The sequence below is a fragment of the Xenopus laevis genome, chromosome 5L (assembly GCF_017654675.1).
Source record: "Xenopus laevis strain J_2021 chromosome 5L, Xenopus_laevis_v10.1, whole genome shotgun sequence".
NCBI classification, from domain to species: domain Eukaryota; kingdom Metazoa; phylum Chordata; class Amphibia; order Anura; family Pipidae; genus Xenopus; species Xenopus laevis.
The window spans coordinates 76,489,889-76,502,218 of NC_054379.1; the positions used below are offsets into that span (position 1 = coordinate 76,489,889).

Genomic DNA, 12,330 nt, shown 5'->3' on the forward strand with positions numbered 1-12,330 from the left:
CAGTCATTTTTAGCAGTAGATCAAAAGTACAGCTCTTACTGCACAGCTGTTTGATAAGTCTGTGCGTGTGTTGCAGTGTTAACAGTTCAGCATGAGTTCACCAACTCTCTAAATGCATTTTGCATTTTCCATCACTGGCTACTTCTGTGTTCTAGTCTGTGTTTCTAACAGTGCCGACCTTGCTGTAACCCACTGCCCATTAAGCTCAAGGCCAGCCAACATTTCTGTACAGCAAAAGCATTACATCTGTGCTAAGAAACATAGATTGTGGTCTGAATTGATCTTTATAACATTTACTTAAAATCTTTTTCTCTTTTTTTTTTTTCTTGGATACATATGTTTTTATAGGCTTTTGTGTGCGTGTATGCGCGCACACACACTCTATAAATAGCTATTGCAGTCTTCAGTCTTTAACACAGCAAATCATTTTTATAAGAATCTTTATTCTAAGACCAAGATAAAGGTGTAGACCAAAACCAACATCATGGAATAAATATTTTTGCATTAACATCTGGAAATTTCATTCCTTTTGCATGCATTTTACCACCCTCAGATAAATAATTGCAGTTCCATGCCCCTGGAGTGCAACAGTTTCATTTTTTTAAAAAGTGAAAGCAGTAATTGAAGAAAGCATATAGACTCATATATAGACTCACCCAGGACACACCCAAAGACCTCCCCTACCACAGAAAGCCCCAACTCTATACTCTATATTAAAAAACTTCTTTTTAGGACTTCTACTTACAAAAAGTAATAAACAATACAAAAATATGAAACCATTTTTTTAAAAAAAATTAAAGGGACTATTCATCTTTAAATTAGTCAATTTGCAATTGGTTTTCATTTTTTTTTATGTGTGGTTGGGGATCGGAGTGCGCCGGACCCTTCTTAAGATATTTTTGCAGGGGGGGGGGGGGGCGAACGCACTCTAATTACGCCACTAGCAACAATGGTGTTGGATTCACTGATGTTTGGTAGTATTGCCTACAGGACTAAATGCTTACTCGTAAGTGGATAATGGTTTATGAGCAGGATAATTTGAGGCACATTTATCAAGGGTCGAATTTCGAATTCATGTACATTTTTTTTAAACAGCCTAAAATTCGAATGAATTCAAAATTTGACTTGGGAAATGTATTAATAAAATCTAATTTTCAAAACTCGGACAAATTTAAACGACCGAAAACAATCTGAATTCGATTAAACTCGATTTGAGTTTTTTCTCTGAAAAAAAACTCAAATGGCAGGAAGGCTGCAAACATCTCCAGATTGATCCCTGGACCTCTACCATTGATTCACACAGTAATTCGGCACGTTTTAGGTGGCGAATAGTCAAATTCGAATTCTTAAAGGGCTAAAGTATGATAAAGCTCGATATTAGAATTTTTAAAAAAACGGAAATAGAGATGGATAATTCCCTAGACAAATTTGACAGCTTTGACCATAAAAAAAAATTAGAAAATTAGAATTTTCAATTCGACCCTTAATAATCTGCCCCTTTTTTTTCCCTTGAATGGTCACAACGAAACATGGAGCTACTAAAAAAATATTCTTACTTTATTTATTTGCTATGCTTTTTGAACTTGTACAAACTTTTATTATTGGTGCCCAGGCAATAAACGGAAGATGCAGAGCACACCTCTGTGTGTGTGTGTGTATACAAGGTCAAAAGGATAAATTCTGGAGGGCCCTGGTCCTGCTGCTCTTTCTGGCCACCACCAGCTCGCTCACCCACTCTCTGCTAACCTGACTTTGTGCCTCCGTCATGGGCATCGCCGTGCCTGACAACAAAACTATTTGAGTGTCTCAAAATCGTAGTATATTCCACTGTGGAACACATGGCCAGCTTTAATTTGTATATATGCAAAACTTTCAGCAGTGTAGGGAAGTGATATGTATCTAAGGAGCATTTGGGGGCAGAAGAAGTATGGTTTGTGGCATTCTGCTTGTGTATAGTGGGTAAGGTAAGGCAATGCTTTTAACCTGCAGTAATCTTATATCTGGGGTTGATGTAATTGTTCATTTCATGTACTGATCTTACTAGTACATTTATAGTTACTGTGCACATAATCCACTTCCTGCAGTGATCTTTATTATATACCTGGGGTTAATATGCTTATAACCCTTTTCTGCAGTGATTTTACTGGCATATCTGGGGTTAATGTGTTATAATCTATTTCCTGCTGTGATTTTACTCGTGTATCTGGGGTTAATATGCCCATCTATTTTTCAGATCTTAGTGGCATGCCAGAGGGTTATATCTATTTGCTGTAGTGATTTTACTGGCATGTCCTGGGTTAATACACAAATTGTCTGCAGTGATCTTAATAGCAGGTCTAGGGTTAATGTTCTCATAAATTATATTCTGCAGTGATCTTACTTGCATGTCTGGGTAACTATGGCTAAAGGGTGTGGCAAAAAGCATAAAAAGGTTGGCACCATGCACAGTGCATTTTTGGGCCTCCAAGCTTTACTTACCTCCCATATCCCCATATTTTGTGGAGACATGATGTACATAACTATGTTGGGGGCAGCTGTCGCAGCGGGGGTGCATTTATATGTTTGGTTGGCCCCTGGGTTGAGAAACTGTCTCTGATCCGAAGTATAAATTTTGTAAGTCATTTTTTACGATTTCACTTATATGAAGAGTTTTGCTTTAAAAACATGCAGTCATCTTCAGCTGAAATTCTTCATTCTTCACATTAACATATGTTGGATATTTGTAATGATTTGGCAAATAACTGGTGCATGGCTGCTGTTCTTTAAGCAGAAGAACCTTTTCTTGTCCATTATTCAGTTTTACATCTGAGATTTTTAAAAATCCACAAATAAGCTTGTTGGCAAATTAAATTCAGTGAAAAGCTTGCAGAAATGTGTAAATGAATTTCTTGACCTATACGTTCCCATGCAGTACTTTTGCTGAACCTTATGAAATGTTTCTGTCCTGTCAAAAATCTGATCAGGGATGACAGAGTGGAAAAAACTTCTGGGAAAAGATTTTTTTATACGACACGACAGGTGAAACATGAACAATATTGGCTGTCAACGATGGGGTCAATAGATGAGACAAGAACAGCTTTTAACAAGCTATGCCCTCCTCTCTAAAAAAGTTCTGATCTTGAAAAAATTGCACACAAACACACACTGGGGTTTATTTCTCAGTAGCATTTCCAATTTTAAATGTGGTAACTGGCAATGATGTGCTTTGAATGTAGGACAAGCTTCATGTTTTATATTGCATTCATTTTAACACAGTTCAAGTCTATGGGGTGCATTCTGTATGCAAATACAGATTAAAGGTTTGCAGAAATTTCTCATAATGGCATTCAGCAATCACATATTACCTGGTGCTCATTGAATGGGACTTACCAAGTCCTAAAGATGGTATTCTTTCCACAAACTGCAAGGCACTCAGGATACAGTTAAAGCTCTATTTATTTCTCGATCTAAAGACTATATATGTCTTTGCATGCAAAATAAATATAGTTCTAGATTTATCCTGAGTTTCTTGCAGTTTGTGGAAAGTGGTTTACAGAAATGAGTGAACTTGGGAGAAAACTTGGGAAAGCTTTTTTTTTTTTTTTCACTAAAAATTTTTTCTCTTAACCACCCAGGGTTGCACAGATGGATACTTATTGTATTTTAATGAATAATGATCACTTAATGGGTGTGAGATATTCACTTTTTATAAGTACCATAGAATGGTGATGTATATGTGTTGTTTTAATTAGAGTTCCATCCTGATTGGATAAGGGGGTTATTTAATGATGTGTTGCACTTTCTGTCATTATGCTGACGGCGGCTCCATGTGAGCCGAAACGCGTTGATACACCAAGCACAAATAAAGACTTGCTGATACACGCTTGATGGCGGCTGATGTGAGTGCTTTCGTAGACTGATATATATATATATATATATATAACGTTAGTCTTTTAATAAAACATTTTTTATTTTCAAGTAAGTCCTGAGAGTGCAGATCTTTCTGTGAGTTAAATGTGCACGTTTGCATATAGTGATGAGAGTGCCAGCTCCGTCATGGATTTTATATATTTTTATATATATATATATATATATATATATATATATATATATATATACGAAACGTTGGACACGCAAATTGAGCACAATAAAATGTGAATTTATTTAACAGAACAAGTTGGAGTGCGGTTCTTTGTGGAATTATATGATAAATTTTGATCCAGCACCCACCATTGAATTAACAGATCCAGATCAGAGTGCGGCTGCCTATGTGGAATATATATATATATATATATATATATATATATATATATATATATATATATATATATTTATATTTTGAATAAAGTACCCCCTCTTGTAAATTATAAGGATATTACAAGTTACCGAGGAGTTTCATGACCAAAGCCGAGTGGTATTATATAGGAGGCCGAAACGTGTCACCACTGTTGTACTTTGGAAGCTCATTCCCTCAATCTCAATTCACCATATGGTATTCTGACAGAATGTCAGTCAGTGCCAATAGAACACTAGCTACCTGAATGTTCAGTGCTTATCTTAAAATTTGTCGAGAGGCAGGCATGATAGCTCTGTGTCAGGGCCAACCTCAATAATTGTCTGCCCCTTGCACCAACAATGTTCCAACATTTGATGGAAAGGCTTCCAAGAAGAGTATAAGCTTAGGACAACAGTGGGAGGACCAACTTCCTAGTCATGCCAGGCAGATATAATTTTTGATCATATATAACGTATCCTGCTTTTTATAAGAATCCTGACCACAAAAAGATTTGAGTTCACATAAAGTGTTTTCAGATAGATAAGGGTCTGAATTTGCCGAATTAGGGACATGGACAAGGGACCAAGTTTATTTTAAATGGATACTGTCACGGGAAAACATGTTTTTTTTCAAAATCCGTTCTGCACTGAACTCCATTTTTTAAAAGAGCATATTTTAACTGATTTTAAAAAAATGTATTATGAAATTTGGTATGGGGCTAGCCACGATGTCCATTTCCCAGGTGCCCCCAAACCATGTGACTTGTGCTCTGATAAACTTCAGTCACTCTTTATTGGTACACTGCAATTTGGAGCAGCCCTTCAGTAGCACATCAGTAGCCTATTGACAGAACACTGGGCAACTAACCAGATAACAGCTACCTGACTCCTCTGCTGAAGGATTCATTTTCATTGCTAAAAAAAACAGTTTTTCCTGCTTGGGTGCTATTCTCATGTCTACCACTATGTCGTGGGTTATGGTGAAATACAATGAGAAAGGGAGAAACAACCGCTGTCTCAAAGCCATTCCATACTGAAGTGCTGGCTCCTTCTCAAAGCTCAGAATCAGGCACACTGCACTGAGATGGCTCACCACACCCTATATTACAGCTAAAAAATACATTTGTTGGTCAAGAATAACATTTTAAATGGTAGAGTGAATTATTTGCAATGTAAACTGTGTAATTAAGAAAAAAGTAAACTATAAAAATCATTTTAACTTCATACTTGAGTAAGTGTTGGGTGATCTAAGAAAACAAAGGGCTTTGACAATTATGGAGGTATATTGTTTAGTTTACATAAAGCTACAGTAATTGAATATTTAGACTGTATGTATGCTACATTGTTTCTAATAGTCAAATTAGATGATATAAGATACTGGACTTTATAGCAAATCATAATACTATGAGTGTATGCCAGCATGGTTTTATGCATAATAGATCTTGCCAGACTAACTTAATTTCTTTTTATGAGAAGGTAAGCAGGGACCTCGATTCTGGGATGGCAGTGGATGTGATTTACTTAGACTTTGCTAAAGCATTTGATACAGTGCCACACAAAAGGTTACTGGTTAAATTAAGGAATGTTGGCCTGGAATATAGTATTTGTACCTGGATAGAGAACTGGCTAAAAGATAGAGTACAAAGAGTGGTGGTAAACGGAACATTTTCTAATTGGACCAGTGTTGTTAGTGGAGTACCACAGGGCTCTGTACTAGGTCCCTTGTTTGTCAACTTGTTTATTAATGACCTGGAGGTGGGCATTGAAAGTACTGTTTCTATTTTTGCAGATGATACTAAATTGTACAGAACTATAGGTTCCATGCAGGATGCTGCCAATTTGCAGAGTGATTTGTCTAAGTTGGAAAACTTGGCAGCAAACTGGAAAATGAGGTTCAATGTTGATAAATGCAAGGTTATGCACTTTGGCAAAAATAATATAAATGCAAGTTATACACTAAATGGCAGTGTGTTGGGAGTTTCCTTAAATTAGAAGGATCTAGGGGTTTTTGTAGATAACAAGTTGTCTTGAAGCAACATAGGGGGTTCTTCACGGTCAGGACAGTGAGGTTGTGGAATGCGCTGCCAGGTGATATTGTGATGGCTGATTAGAATGGCTTGGATGATTTTTTGGACAGACAGAATATCAAAGGCTATTGTGATACTAAACTCTATAGTTAGTATAGGTACTGGTATATATCATTTGTGTGAAAGTAGGGAGGGGTGTGTGTATGGATGCTGGGTTTTCCTTTGGAGGGGTTAACTTGATGGACTTTGTCTTTTTTCAACCCGATTTAACTATGTAACTATGTAACTAACTATATAGTTGCAACAGATTATTTTATAGTATTTTACATACAAAGAATTACTTTTTGGACAGGCACCTTGGCAATGGTGACAGAATGACTAAAGGGTGTGTTTATCAAAGGGATTAAAAGACAGTTTATGTTTTGGAGTCAGACTCCTTGGATAAATTCAGGCTGTTTTGTGGCACCAGATTGTAAATTGCCCCTCTCACAGGTGACATACCTGTTGTATGTCACATGGGCGATCCGTCGGGAAAAGAGGGACCTCTTTTGGAGATTGTGTTTTAACAGTTTGCTGTCCGTTTTGATTCACGTCCTGATTTCAGTGAATCATAGACCAAAATCTTAAAATGACAATCTCATTGTTCATTTATTATTGCATTATAGTTGTGGGTTTATAATTGGTGTAGCTTGTTTTGCTTGTTTCCATGGTTCATGTTACAGTCCCCTTCGCCAGATTCTTCTTTTTCACTTGCTGGGAGCCCTGTGATTGAGGAAGAAACCATTTGTCACATCAGTCCCTGCTGCAGTGGAGCTTATAATCTAAAGTTCACACATACTGGAGACAGTTTAATCAGGGACAAGTTAACCTGCTTGTCTGTATGTTTTTGGAATGTGGTAATGTACATACTGTCAGTCTGCATGACTTTCTCAATCTGAGTTCTGCATATATAATCATTCTGTGTTTTATTGTACAGACCAACTAAACCTTGACATCTGTTGATTACCAGAGTAAACACTAGAGCACTGACAATCTGTGCACCAGTCAGTTAATGTTTCATAGATGGATTGCAAGTGACAGCAGAATGATAATGTAAGCTAAGGGCTTTACTGTCACTTAGATTTATATTTAAATCAAAATGAAGAAGCTTCGGCAACTCCGCACAGCTTGCATAGAGCTACTGTCATATGTGCAATAACTTTATTTGTTTTCCAAACCGGCATTTCAGACGCACCCCTCAAGTGAATTACAGTGAGTTTTATTGCTCCAATATTTGCCTGTTAAAGTACAAGAGATTGCTCGTCTTTAGATTTATCATACAATGCTGAGAACCCTATCATCTTTTATGATGGTACAACACACTGTCATTAATCACAATCCAAACCAGTTTTTCCATTAATAATGTTTCATGATACTTCATTTGTTCTGTATATTTTGGACAACCACAATATAACTTTGGTAACCCATGTAATATGACATTTACAACTTTCTTTTTACTCTAAACCAGGGATCCCCAACCTTTTGAACCCGTGAGCAACATTCAGAAGAAAAAGGAGTTGGGGAGCAACACCAGCATGAAAAATGTTTTTGGGGTGCCAAATAAGTGATGTGATTGGCCATTTGGTAGCCCCTATGTGGATTGTCAACATACATTGAGGCTCTGTATGGCAGTGCACCTGGTTTTTATCCAACCAAAACTTGCCTCCAAGCCTGGAATTTAAAAATAAGCCCCTGCTTTGAGGCCACTGGGAGCAACATTCAAGGGGTTGGAGAGCAACATGTTGCTCACCAGCTACTGGTTGGGGATCACTGCTCTAAACGGACACATAAGCTGTTCAAGTATGTGCTGTAAACTATTACTGGCATGTAATTACCTATCTAGGTGTTCATACTCCATATAAGTGTTTGGATTTTATAAAAACTGTGTGTTTTGTAGAAATGGTTTAGGCTACTAAGAAAACATTTCAAATTTGAAAAAAATAAAAATGATTTATTATTACAGAGAATAATGTAAACATTAAAAAAAATTCTTAAAAAAAAGAGTAGTTAGTGGCAAGCTGTTAAACATCCATTAGTTAAATATAGTTGCTTTCCTGTTAATCCACACTGGTGTTCTTCTTCAATTAATGCACCATCTTACAGTATTGCAGAGTGCCTCACAGATACCTTCTTTTTTTTCTCACAAGTGTCCTATTTAGGATTCTGTAGAGCTAATACACAGTGCAGACATAACTGCACAATGTGCCCACCCCTAACCCCCAGTGGTTTTACCTTTCCTGACACTTCAAATGGATACTATAGAAGATGGTCTTCCTTTATTTTGTGGCCTCTCTGGATATTGGGTTTATGGATAATGGCTTCCGTGGATGAATATATTTAAGGTCATCCAAAGAACCAAGAATATTTAGCCATTTCCCTTGCACTTGCTTTTAGGGTTACTGAATGTTACTAATATATAAATGAAAATAATATTTATCTTATAGGAGAAGTAAAGCTTAACTAAAGAAGTAGGCTAGAAATGTTGTGCATTATATTTTGGACTTCAATACCAGGCCAAGGCAACCACAGCCCTTTAGCAGTAAAGATCTGTGCCTTAAAAGATGCCCTAGTAGCTCCCCATCTTCTTTTCTGCTGATTCACTGCACATGCTCTGTGCGGCTGTCACTTACTGAGCTTAATGTCAAAATATATGGTTGAGATTGATTAGTAAATAATTACTGGACATGGCAACTCAGAAACCGGCACAACTACGAACAGAATTTAATAATTTGCTCTTATATGACGGGCAAACCTAATTTTTTGCTCAATGTGTTGCAATGATCCCTAAGCAGCTTAACTTCTCAACAGCTGCTCAAAGTACATTGAGCATGTGAATGTCACAGACAGAATCCAAGATGGGAAACTTCTGTGACAACTTTGAAGGCCTGGATCATTACTGCTATATAGATGCTGAACCTTTAGACTGGTTCAGTAAGTTCTATATATAGTTGCGGCTTTTCTAGCCACATTCATTTTTAGGGTTTAGTTCTCCTTTAATTCAAGAGATATTCTTTCAGTTTCATTAATTTTCCTGAAATCTAATTGAAAAAATGGGAAGAATAGGACATTCTAGATCATGTCTTACCCCTTTAAGGCATTGTAAAATGGTGCCTTTTATAGGGAACAATGTACCCCCTATTGCAATATTATAAGTCAGAAATTAATTTCATAACCATATAAAAGCATGAAACATAAATACATGACTAAGTGTTCTTATATGGTTCTTGAAACTCTGGGATTACTTCAATATCCTCCTATTTTACAAAAGGGAGTACATTATTTTTGTGAGTCATGACAAATGATTTTAATTGATATCACTGAGCATGGTTTATAAGAATATCCTTTACAGGATATTCATGGCATTTGTGTATTCTAGACATTCTAAATACATCAAATCAGAACTAATTTATCAAAGATGACTGTAAACATTTAAGGCTCGTGTAGAAAATATTAAATGGTACTATAAAATATGCCATTTTCACTGACCTGATGAGGCCAGTGACAGCAGAATGCACATAGAAGACTTAGCATGGACGTTTATAGATAGCCTTTATTGCAACCACTCGAGCAAGGCAAATACAGCATATATACTGCATATATTTTTTATGTGGTATAGAGGATTAAGTGTTTACATGAAAATTATTTTTTTTCCCTTCGAGGGACAGAGAAGGAGTAATTTCTCCTATGTGTCTCCAAGCAATGATTTCTGATATGCTTATTATTCCTTGCTAATCTCCAGATTTAGGGGGTTATTTATTAAAGGTTAAGTTTATTTTTACCCCAAAAATTTAGAGTTTTCAGGGGTATTTTTCAGTCAAAACTCTAATATTCGGGTTAAAAAAACTTTTTTTTTTTTTTTTTTTTTAAAAATAAAAAAACTTCAATGTTTCAATATTTACTGTATTATAGCCCAAAGCTGGAAATAGCTCAAATTCAAAAATACTTCAGCTAAAACCTGTTGAGGTCATGTAGAAGTGAATGGCAGAGGTCCCTTGAACCATTTGAAGATGTTTGTAGCCTTCATGATGTTCCAAGTTTTTTTTGGTGGGTTTCACTTGAAAACTTGAATAATTAGAGTGATTCAAGTTTTTTTTCGCAGAAAACAAAAATTTAGACCATTTGTATTTTTCACCCTAAATTCACTGATTCAAGTTTTTCCATTCCATCCAAGTTTTTTCATAAATTACCAAGTAGTAAAAGTTGTGTTTGCTTCAACCACCTTGTAAGAATGTGAAGTGGGTGCAAAGCAGACTGGAAACCCTTGCCAGGGGTTACATAGACATCCAGGAGAAAAAATACCACATGCAGCACCTCGTAGTTGCAAAAGTGAAACATTTTATTTATTAGGTCAGACAACCAGGCCAGGTTGTCTGACCTAATAAATTTAATTTTTCACTTTTGCAACTACGAGGTGCTGCATGTGGTATTTTTTTCCTGGATTTTTATAATTTAGAAAACTTTTAAGTTTTGAGTTTAAAAACCTCACAAACCTCACAAACTCAACCTTTGATAAGTAACCCCCAAAATGTATGAATTTACTGCAGAGCTTTACCTGCTTTAATGCCATGTCACTAAATGGTGCTTGAGACGATAGATCTATGAAAACTGCCAACAGTTTATTGTTACAGTTTTTCTTTATTTCTGTTTACTCCAAACCTTTTGAACCTTTTTTTTGTGTTGCCACAGAAAAGTAGCTTTTGTTAAGACCTAAGCCTGCCTGACTGTTATGGCTGTCTGTTGCTGTTTTTGTTCTATGCACTGCGCAAATGGAATAAGGAAATTGGAAAGCAGATGCTTGGAGCTTAGCATAGGATCTGTGTTAAGATGCTTGTGATTACCAGTGACTCTCAGGATTGTTTATTGAACAGACAGCTGCTGCCTTGAACAAATATAAATATAACTGTCCTGTCTACATATTGTTTAAATAATAAATACATTTCAGATTTATTTGTAACAGCACACTCTATTTCATGAAAACACAAACTGCATTAAATGCAGAAGATTTGCAGACAGCTGCGCAACATCATTCTAACTCTGTAGATGCACTGGAAATATGGTGCCTGGCAATTACAATGAGAAAAATCTGAATTCCGTGATCTTTTTCTATGCTTGAAAAAGGCTTGTAGTGTTAAAACCCTAGAAAGGCCAGAGTATTGGCTCCATTAGTAACAATCAGGAAATAGTTTGCACATTTGAAATATATTTGTAATTAAAGGGATCCTGTCATCGGAAACATGTTTTTTTCAAAACACATCAGTTAATAGTGCTACCCCAGCAGAATTCTGCACTGAAATCCATTTCTCAAAAGAGGAAACATATTCTTTTATATTCAATTTTGAAATCTGACATGGGGCTAGACATTTTGTCAATTTCCCAGCTGCCCCTGGTCATGTGACTTGTGCCTGCACTTTAGGAAAGAAATGCTTTCTGGCAGGCTGCTGTTTTTCCTTCTCAATGTAACTGAATGTGTCTCAGTGGGACATGGGTTTTTACTATTGAGTGTTGTTCTTAGATCTACCATCTTGTGTTAGGGAGCTGCTATCTGGTAACCTTCCCATTGTTCTTTTGTTTGGCTTCTGGGGGGAAAAGGGAGGGGTGACATCACTCTAACTTGCAGTACAGCAGTAAAGAGTGATTGAAGTTTATCAGAGCACAAGTCACATGACTTGGGGCAGCTGAGAAATTGACAAAATGTCTAGCCCCATGTCAAATTTCAAAATTGAATATTAAAACATCTGTTTGCTCTTTTGAGAAATGGATTTCAGTGCAGAATTCTGCTGGAGCAGCACTATTAACTGATGCATTTTGGGGGAAAAAAATTTCCCATGAAAGTATCCCTTTAAGGAATTTATTTTACAGCAAAATACTAAAATCTATTTAAAATTAGCTTTAGAATATATATTATTTATGGTCTTTCTGAAATCTTGCAGTTTGGATGTGGGTCTTTTTTCAACCTAAACTAGTATGTTAATATATAATTGTTGACCTTTAAATGCTGATAGAGATTGTA

The 12,330-nt window shown here is 36.3% G+C and overlaps 1 protein-coding gene across 1 annotated transcript in view; it reads left to right on the forward strand.

Annotated features, from left to right (window-relative positions):
* The window catches only part of LOC108716798 (mannosyl-oligosaccharide 1,2-alpha-mannosidase IA), a 153,364-nt gene that overhangs the window by 85,407 nt on the left and 55,627 nt on the right, over nucleotides 1-12,330 (forward strand). The window lies entirely within an intron of this gene.